The sequence below is a fragment of the Physeter macrocephalus genome, chromosome 14 (assembly GCF_002837175.3).
Source record: "Physeter macrocephalus isolate SW-GA chromosome 14, ASM283717v5, whole genome shotgun sequence".
NCBI classification, from domain to species: domain Eukaryota; kingdom Metazoa; phylum Chordata; class Mammalia; order Artiodactyla; family Physeteridae; genus Physeter; species Physeter macrocephalus.
The window spans coordinates 40,688,168-40,697,900 of NC_041227.1; the positions used below are offsets into that span (position 1 = coordinate 40,688,168).

Here is a 9,733-nt window from a genome sequence, read left to right on the forward strand (position 1 = left end):
TACATTCCCACCAACAGTGCAAGAGGGTTCCCTTTTCTCCACACCCTCTCCAGCATTTATTGTTTGTAGATTTTTTGATGATGGCCATTCTGTCTGTGTCACATTTTAGTAATTCTCACTATCCTGAAAACTTTTCATTCTTATCACATTTGCTACAGTGATCTGTGATCAGTTATCGTTGATGTTACTATTGCAAAAACATTGTGACTCTCTGAAGGCTCAGATGATGGTTAGCATTTTTTAGTAATAAAGTGTTTTTAAATTAAGGTATGTACATTTTTTTAGACATAATCCTACTGCACGCTTAACATACAGTATAATGTAATACTACAGTATAAACATAGTTTTTAAATGCACTGGGAAACCAAACACTGGGCATGGCTCTCTCTACTGTGTATCTGCTCTACCACGCTGGTCTGGTACCGGCTCGCCACACCCCGGGGGCCTGCCTGAAACTGACGCTGCTTTCTGTTAATGGGAGGAAGAAGCTCAGTTCTTTCTGCTGCGTTCACCGCAAGTTCCCCAAGACTGTGCATCTTCACAAGCTATTTAAGGCTCTACAGCAACTGCCAAGTGAGTCAATGGTCCATGAAAAAGCGACACCACTGAGACCAAAGACTGGAGAGGAAGTCAGCCTTGCAGCAAAGCAAACTTTTGAAAGATGGAAAGGCCCAATAAAACAAACCAGCAGAGACAAACACAGTAAATAACCATCAGCTAAAACACAGCCAAATCACCAGCAAAATTATGTATATAATTTTGCTCAATAAATATTGCCAACCACTACATGTATAAAACTTTCACACTCAAGGTCAGCAAGAAAAAAAAAGGATAAAACAATGTATAAAGCCCCAGAAAGTGAGAAAGAAGAGAGAAAAATGGGGCTAGCAGGGCACTGTATCCACGGGCAACGCAATCTTTCCTCCCAGGACCCGTAGTGAGGACATGACCTCACCTGACGGTGCGGGTCTTACCAAGAGTATCTCCAGCTATGACCAGGCTCTGTTTCTGAAGCCCCTTTTACATTGGTATGAATTAAGGGGAAGAACTGAATTCACTTAGTTCACATGTATTACATGGCTATTAAGTTCCAGGTGCTATGCTGGGAACTGAGTGAACAGATTAGATCCTGTGCCTGTTTCCTGGAAGCTGACAGAAATCCAGAGGGAAGCTAAGCTCAGTACAGTGAAGGACGCACCTGGTTACTGATGTTTTCTTACTCTCTCAGTGTGATGTATTTATCCTTCCAGTTGAAGGAAGGGAGAGAGGGAGGGAAGGAGGGAAGAAATAGGGAAGGGGTTGGAGAGAGGAAGGAAAATGAAACTACTTTCTTTTCCTACAACTGTTGTCAGCTGGTAAGAAGTCCTCACCGGTAATGTATCTTGGTGCTTTCGGCTTTCTGCGTCGCAATCCCGGAACTCTTCATGCGGAATATAGCTCCTTCCGGCTTCACACTCCGAAACCCCATCCCTACTCTAAACCTGAAGGAGCAGGAAGGCTGGAGCGAACCGCACACAGCACGGAGCTCTGCACAGGACAAATGAGATGCCTGATACATCCCGGGTGATGATCAGGATGGCCAGGACCGGCTTCCAGAGAGAGCCACTGTTAGCAGGATTGCCTAGACTCCAGCTGCTGTGAATACAGCTTAGAGCTGCATCCAGGAGGGTGTGTTCATATCAACACAGTCTATGAGTCAAGAGGATCCTTTTCCAGTTCGCAAGGAAAGGGAAACTCTCATGTGGTACTGGTGGGAGACAAAGAGTGGTGATATGTACAACCATCCTATAGAACAGTTTGTGAACATCTATCAAGAGCCTTAAAACTATCAATATATACACCCTCTGGCCTGGTAATCCCATTCTACTTTTTCTCACCTGAGGAAGTAATACTCACAGATAAGCACAAAGATTTAGCTACAAATGTGTTCACCCCAACTGCTTGCCACAGTTCAAAGCTAGACAACAAAACACCTACCAACAGAAGATAAGTAAGGTATGGCATATCCATACAATGGAATCTCACGTGGATGTTAAAATGATGTAGGTTGAAGGGGAAAGATATATAAGTGCATGAAACAAGCCCAGTGGGAACCCATCCTGGTAAAAGAACACATATAAATGTATATAAGTATAAATGTATATATGTACATATACATGCGCACACAGAGAAAGACAGAGATGGCTAGATGGTGGGACAAAGGTATAGACTAGAATATACAGCAACATGTTCAATGCCGTGGTTTCTTCTTTTTTGCTTATTTGTGATTTCTAAATTTTCCATAATGATTAACACATGAAAATTAAAAGTTAGATTAAAAATAACCATCCCTCATCTGTCCTCATCCCCTGATTGTCGATTACTTCAGACAGTCTTCAGAGTCAGGGGCCTTGCACTGAACCCTGAGTTGGCCCTGACGCCCATCAACCCCAACAGCGCTACATCCCATAAAGCTCCTTGGACGGCTTGCCAAAGACAGGATTGAGTTTTGACTTTAGATATTTTTGGCCCAATCACATTCGAAACCCAGGCATTTCTCCTCTTCAGAATTTCTTCAAATGCAGTATATCCATTTAAACAGGCTCGCCACTGGTTAGTGCTTAAAGGAGAATAATGCACAAATGAAATTTTCTCCCTTTATTTTAAAGACTGAAATGAACTTGGAACGTATATCATTTTGCTCAGAGCACTTTCAAAAAGCTGTGAAAGCTCCCGCTTTCTGCCAAGTTAGCCACCTGTTTGCAGCCTCAGAGCAAGACAGAGGATGCCTGAGGAGTGGGCTTGGTTTCTTCTTAAAGACACTGGGCCTTGAGGAGGAATGTTTCCCCTGCAGCGAAACTGTTTCCTGGCAAAGACCCTGACTGGGTGCTTCTCAAAGCAGAGCTGACTCCCAAAGGAAGTCACCAGGCTGCTTTGCCTCCGCCAAAAATTCTCTGGCACTAAGTACCACGCATGTGTGCCTACAAATCCTGGTTTCCAGAAAGCCTACGATGTGGGCCGGCAGTGAGTTCCTAAGCTACCTTAGAAACGATACATCCAACATGATGTGCCCAGTTGGGCTGATAAAATGTTCCTGGGTAGCAAAGACTTCACTTTTAAAAAGTCCAAATCTTACTATGATTCAGAGCATGGGTTTTTTTGGAGAAAAATTCTCTTTGGAGAATTACTAGGTTGCCTGTTGAAACCGACTGCTTTGAAGATAAGTTGGATCTTACTGGATACAGTAATTTGCAAACCTGATGTAATTCTTTCAGAGAGCTTTGCTCTAAGAGGAATTGAGAACTAAGCAGCATAAATTTTTAATCTGCTGCAAAAAAAAACATACTCAGGTCTATAGGATACCAAGGAAACAAGAGATGTGAACGTGCAACAGTCAAGAAAGCCACAAAACGTGCATGAAATACATCTGTGTGTGTGAAACTCTCACAAGGATAAGGCCCAGCTAGTCTGGAGATGCTAAGCAGCGCATAAGGACCCCTCTGAAGCACGAGGCACCTGGACACCTATGAGCAGACGCACCTCCCGCACTGAGAGCATTTCGGCTACAAACCCGCATCTTGGTGAACATCTGTGAAGTGCCCACTGCGTGTGAGATGCCGGAGATTCAAAGAGGAGCAGGGCATGGCCCTGCCCTCAGGAAGCCTAGCGGGAAAGCAGGCACCAGCATCAACTAAAGGAATCAGGAAAAGGCTACGATGATAAAGGTGAGCACCAAACACCCGCCAGAGGACGAAGAGGAAGCACTTCGCCCAAACTGGAGAGGCACAGAGTGCTTCTGAGGAGACAGTTGCTACACTCCCCTTGAAAGATGAAGAGGACTGCCCAGGGGAAGGAGAGCGGGAGGGCTTTGTGGACAGTCTTACAGGTGGACTGGGCCTGGAGAGAAGTGTGAAAGACGTTCTGTCCACTTAAACCGAAGCCTGAAGTTCAAGGTGGCAAGTGGCAGAAGATGATGGTGGGAGACAAATGGGCGCTTATGTGGGGGCCTGGAGGGCATCCCAGAGGCACTGAGGGCCGGGCCACTTGCTGGGAAGAGGAGGGGCTCCTGCAGGAAGACGGGGTCGCCACGAAGGGCTAAAGGGGTGCGGTGAGCCCCACCCTTCGGCTCAAGGCCGGACAGGTTCCAGGGGCAGGTCCATGAGTCCCCCCGCTGCGGCGCCTCGTAGAGGAAACCAGGAATCACGTGCAGGGTCACGAGAGCCCTGATGACTCCAGAACATCAGCTGCTCCTCACGGACGGACCACGTCGGCCACTGAGAGAGGAAAAGCCCTCTTCCTCATTCCCCCACGATGATGGGCAGCAAAATCATCAGAGTGAAGGTGCCCGAGGTGGGGGTGGGGACAGAAAAGGGAGCGAGCTGGGAAGGCAGGGTCCCTGGGTGGAGCCAATTCGGGGAGAAAAATGATTGTCTCCAGGGATACTGTGGGCTGTGACTTCTATTAAGTAACTGGAAAGCTGGCTGGTGCTTAAGGGAAAGGAGCAGCTGACACTAAAGAAGAGTCCCGGCCTCTTAACAAAGACGTCTTCATGAGGGTTGTTTACGCAAAAAAAATAAATATATTTATTTATTTGTTTGTTTATTTTTGGCTGCGTTGGGTCTTCGTTGCTGTGCGCTGGCTTTCTCTATTGCAGTGAGCGGGGGCTGCTCTTCGTTGCGGTGCATGGGCTTCTCATTGCGGTGGCTGCTCTTGTTGCAGAGCACGGGCTCTAGGCGCACGGGCTTCAGTAGTTGTGGCTCGTGGGCTCTAGGGCGCAGGCTCAGTAGTCGTGGCGCACGGGCTTAGTTTCTCCGCGGCATGTGGGATCTTCCCGGACCAGGGCTCGAACCCGTGTCCCCTGCATTGGCAGGCGGATTCTTAACCGCTGCACCACCAAGGAAGTCCCTTCATGAGGGTTTAATAAGAGAGAAACAAAGAAGGAGAGAGGAGGTTTGGGGCAGGGGAGGGGGCGGTGCTGGGGGGCAGCTAACATTTATTAAGCCAATACTTAGCGTCAGGGAATCATTAAGGAGACCCAAAGCCAGTTCGCCTAAGAGGGAGAAAGTTTTAAAAGCAGGAGAACGCTGATCCCAAACTGGTCCTAAGAGAGGTAAATAGGGGGTAAGGAACCCCAAACTCTGCACTGTCACCAGGGCCAGGCCACCTGCTGAAGCCTGTGAGACCCATCACGGAGTAGGTGGATACAGACCCCCTACGGTGAGGAGCGGGGTGCTGCGGCCAGGGACCTGGGTGGAGCCGCACAGCTGCCCTCACTCAGAGTCAACCCAGAGGAGTCCAAGCGTCACGGGCAAAGGCAAGGCTCCCGGCTCCCTGCTTTCCGCCAGGCTTTACCACAGTCCTCCCTGTACACTAAATCACGCTCCAAGGGAACTGGGCCCCAGCACAGGCTGGCCAAACAGGGGCCCTCACCCAGCAGCCGAGCGGATGCAGAAAGAGCAGGACTTGTCAACGGGGGACCCGCGTTCACCCTGTGCCTGTGACAGGCTGCAGAGGCCCCCGCGCTCCCCACGCGGCGCCTGGCGGCTGACCCTGCGCTCATGTGCAGTCACTCCCAGGAGGAAGTTTGCAGCCGGGGGTCCAGTTTCTCAAGGCTGTGCTCAGTATCCTCCCTGCCTCTCGACAAGCTGGCCCTCCTCCCGTATCTGTATTTCAGCTGGAGAGCATGCGACACCGAACCAATTATTTAAGCCAGAAAATGGATGTTACCAGCTTTTCCTTCTTTCCCTCCCACATCCCATTGTCCATTCGGGCCTCATCACTTCCTGCCCTGGTGGCCTGTGCAGCCCACCCCTGCCTCTAGCTTCCTTCCACTGCTGCCTCAGTTCAGGCCTCACCTCCACGTCCTTCTCACAGCTCCCTCAATGCCCTCACTGTTCCCTCTCAGGGCAAATATGATCACATCTCTCCTTGGCTAGAAACACCTCCTGAAGCCCTAACCCATGGACTGGGCTTTGAGATACAGGCGAACGAGCTGGTTGAACTGAACTTGGCAGGGCTTGAGGGAGGTCATCAGGAAATGGATGCTTGTCAGATTGACACTCATCAGTTATTTACTAAACTTACTGGGGGAGCTGAATTTCAGATCTTCCATCTTTCTGTATTTCCAAACACTATTTTCCAGATTGGAAATTCTTAAGAAAATGGAAAGAAAACAAAAAGTGAAGAAAAACCACAGTGAGGTACCACGTCACACCCATTAGGGCGGCTACTATCAAAAACAAAACAAAACAAAAGAAAAAACTAACAAGAAAAAAAACAGAAAATAACACATATCGGTGAGGCTGTGGAGGAACTGGAACCCTTGTGCACTGTTAGTAGGAATGTAACATGGTTGCACCTAAGATAGAAAACAGTGTGGCAGTTTCTCAAAAAAATTAAAAACATAATTACCATATGATCCCACAATCCCACTTCTGGGTATATACCCAAAAGAACTGAAAGCAAGGGCTCAAAACAGATATCTGTGCACCCGTGTTCAGAGCAGCATTATTCACAATTGCCAAAAGGTGGAAGCAGCCCAAGTGTCCATCGACAGATGAATGGATACATAAGATGTGATATAAACATGCAATGGAATGTTATGCAACTTTAAAAAGGAAGAAACTCTGATACTTGCTACAACATGGATGAACTCTGAAGGCATTATGCTAAGTGAAAAAAGCCAGTCACAAAAAGATAAATCATGTATGAATCCACTTATATGAGGTACCCGGAGTAGTCAAATTCAGAGACAGAAAACAGAATGGCGGTTGCCGGGGGGAGGGGGAGGGGGTTGGCATGTTACTGCTTAATGGGTACAGAGTTTCAGTTTTATAGGAAAAAAGTTCTGGAGGTTAGCTGCAACGACGTGAATGCACTTAACACTACTGTATGCCTAAAAATGGTTAAGATGGCAAATTTCATGTTAAGTGTATCTTAGCACAATTGTAAAAAAAAAGAGTGAAGAAATGAGTTAGCAAATGCTTATGAGTATAGAGAAAATAATTCTCTGTTGTATTTTGGGCCATACATTTTATTCATAATCATAAATTCTAAACACACTAACCAGAACTTATAAAAACGTTACATGTACACAGGTGCTGTGAATGTGCCAGCAGAACCTGAGCTGCCATCTCTCCTGCTCCATCCTCCCAAACCACAAAGTGCATTTCCTCAAAGCATAGACATCTGTTTATCAAAGCAAACTGCTCACACCCAGGCATGGCTTTCAGAGCGCCCCCCCAGTCAGGCCCCAACCTGCAGAATCCTCTTATCTCTTCCTAAGCTCAGCATGACTCTGGCCAGCACTCACCTTGTCTGCTCATAAAATGTTCCTTCCCAGAACATCTCTCCAGGGGAAAACCTCTTCCTGCAAACATCTCAGGGTCCAGCACAGAACCCAGTTTTTTTTTGTGAATCTTGAACAGAATTCTCAAGTAGAACAGAAGGGAGTGATTTGGGGTTCCTACCTGGCAGGCATCCAGGGCTAAATCTCTGGTTACTGTTCTATCCGCTTTGTTCTCCGAGATAAGGCATCTTTTTAGACTTCTAACATCTTCATATCCTCAACTACGGAGAAGAAAGTGCTAGACCAGGGACTTAGGAGGGTTACTACTTAAGGCTCCTCACAGCCCTGCTATGCCCTCCACACCACCCTCCTCTTGCCATGGGCCCCAGCTATTTACTACAGGCTGCGCACTGCTATGGCAATGAGAGTACACAGGAGAGGGGGAGAACTGGGGAGATGTTACAAAGGGGACAATGCCTGGTCTCCATCAGCACTGAGGACGAGTGGGTTCCTGTTATTTAGGCTTACGGCACAGATCCCATGTTGCTGGCTGGAGGTGATCTCAACGTCAAGAAAGATTCTTTCTGAAAGTCTCTGGTTTTCTGCATGACCCAACACATTACAAGGCATGGACACCGGAAGAGAATCCCTTCCAAGCACGTCAATTTGCACCATTCCCTTCCCATTGGCCCTCCCAGGTCACAGGCTACTAATCCTGAATCATATAACTTCCATGACTTCATGCTAAGTGGGTTCACACCCATGTGTCCATTTTCTTAGGCAGAGGAACACGGCACCTGACACTTATGGTCTCCCCTCGCCCTCAATAAATATGCGCTGCCCTATTGAAGCATCTCAGCCCTACTGTTTCCATCTTGAGAAACTAACACACTCTGTGTGCAGGCAGCTTATTAGATTTAAGTAACAACTATTCAGCTAGTGTCCAAGCAGTGAACATACTTCTTTCAACGTTCTTCCCGTTTATCGCGTGGTGCTTAATTTAGGCCAAGGATAGTTACACCTGTAACATCAAAAAAGGTAAAAACAGCCCAGCTTATCTTTAATCCCGCTTTGTTTTGCCGAGCTGCTGGAGCACAGAACTTTACAAGGTGTCTGCTTCCCATAAATCAGAGGCAGCAACTTCTCTCCAATTATGTTTTAATTCATGGGTAATCATTCTCTATAGCAGGTGGCAAGTTGGGGGCGGGGCCTGGAATCCGGGGAATGAAGGTATGATGAAGTATTAAGTCATTTGAAGTTGAATTTGAATTTGTACAAATGAGTATTGCAAGGGTGGCAGATACGAAATGTGTCTGCTAACTGAAGCCGGATGAACAGGATGCATCACGGCAGCATCCAACCCATCCAGTACCATCTCTTCGGCCGACCGCAGAGTGTTTCTCATTGAATTCTCTAACTACCTTGGCCTAAGTCTTCACTTCGCCATGACGCCCTCTTCCCACCTTTTGCCTGAGGATCCCGAACATGAACTCGAGGTTATTCAACCAACTGCAGTGTCATTTGGAAACTGACTCGTGCACAGAAACACATTCCTTTGCATGATGTGCCATTTCCCACCATTTAGAACACCCATGCCCAGAGGAACTAGTGAAAAACGCTTCCCCCCCAAAGGACGCATGTGTCTTACTAAAATTTCATTCTTAATCTGCTAAACATTCGTCAAGCGTGTTATGTGAATGACATTCTAGAATACAGAAATAAGTAAGATAAGCCTCTGACCTCGAAAAACTTCCAACCTAATAGGAAAGATACACAGACTGAACCCTCACCCCACCGCCAGCCCAGGCTGCTCATCCCTGCCTCCCGCATCTCAGGAGCAGGTACATCACCTGCCCAACTGTTTAAACCCGGAGCCTGGGAACCGCCCTTCGTTCCACGATGCTCCATCACTATGGTGACCACCCAGACCCAAGCCACTGGTACCTCCCACCGGGACTAAGGAAGTAGCTTCCTAAATGGTCTCTCACTTCTATGCTACATTCTCCAGATGATACACATCCTAATATTTGTAGTAAATTTATCTTCACGTTCCTCTACTGCTTAAACACCTCAAATGATTAGAAAACAGTCAAACTCCTTCCAGGGGCCTCCAAGGCCCCCCATCAGCTGCCCCCCGCCGCCAGCCCTCCCTCCCCTCATCCTGTGTAATCATTATAACTAAGTTAAAGGATGTCCATACACAGCAAGGGCTGGAAAGGAACCTGGAAAATGACTACGGCTGATGTGATAAGGAGGCCTGACTGCAGAAGTGTTGATTTTATTGTTTGTTTGGTTTTTTTTGGCGGTACGTGGGCCTCTCACTGTTGTGGCCTCTCCCGTTGCGGAGCACACGCTCCGGACGCGCAGGCCCAGCGGCCATGGCTCACGGGCCCAGCCGCTCCGCGGCATGTGGGATCTTCCCGGACCGGGGCATGAACCCGTGTCCCCTGCATCGGCAGGCGGACT

At 47.7% G+C, this 9,733-nt stretch overlaps 1 protein-coding gene across 1 annotated transcript in view; it reads right to left on the reverse strand.

The window, feature by feature from the left end:
• Nucleotides 1–9,733, reverse strand: part of KIF16B (kinesin family member 16B) — a 293,074-nt gene that overhangs the window by 124,362 nt on the left and 158,979 nt on the right. The window lies entirely within an intron of this gene.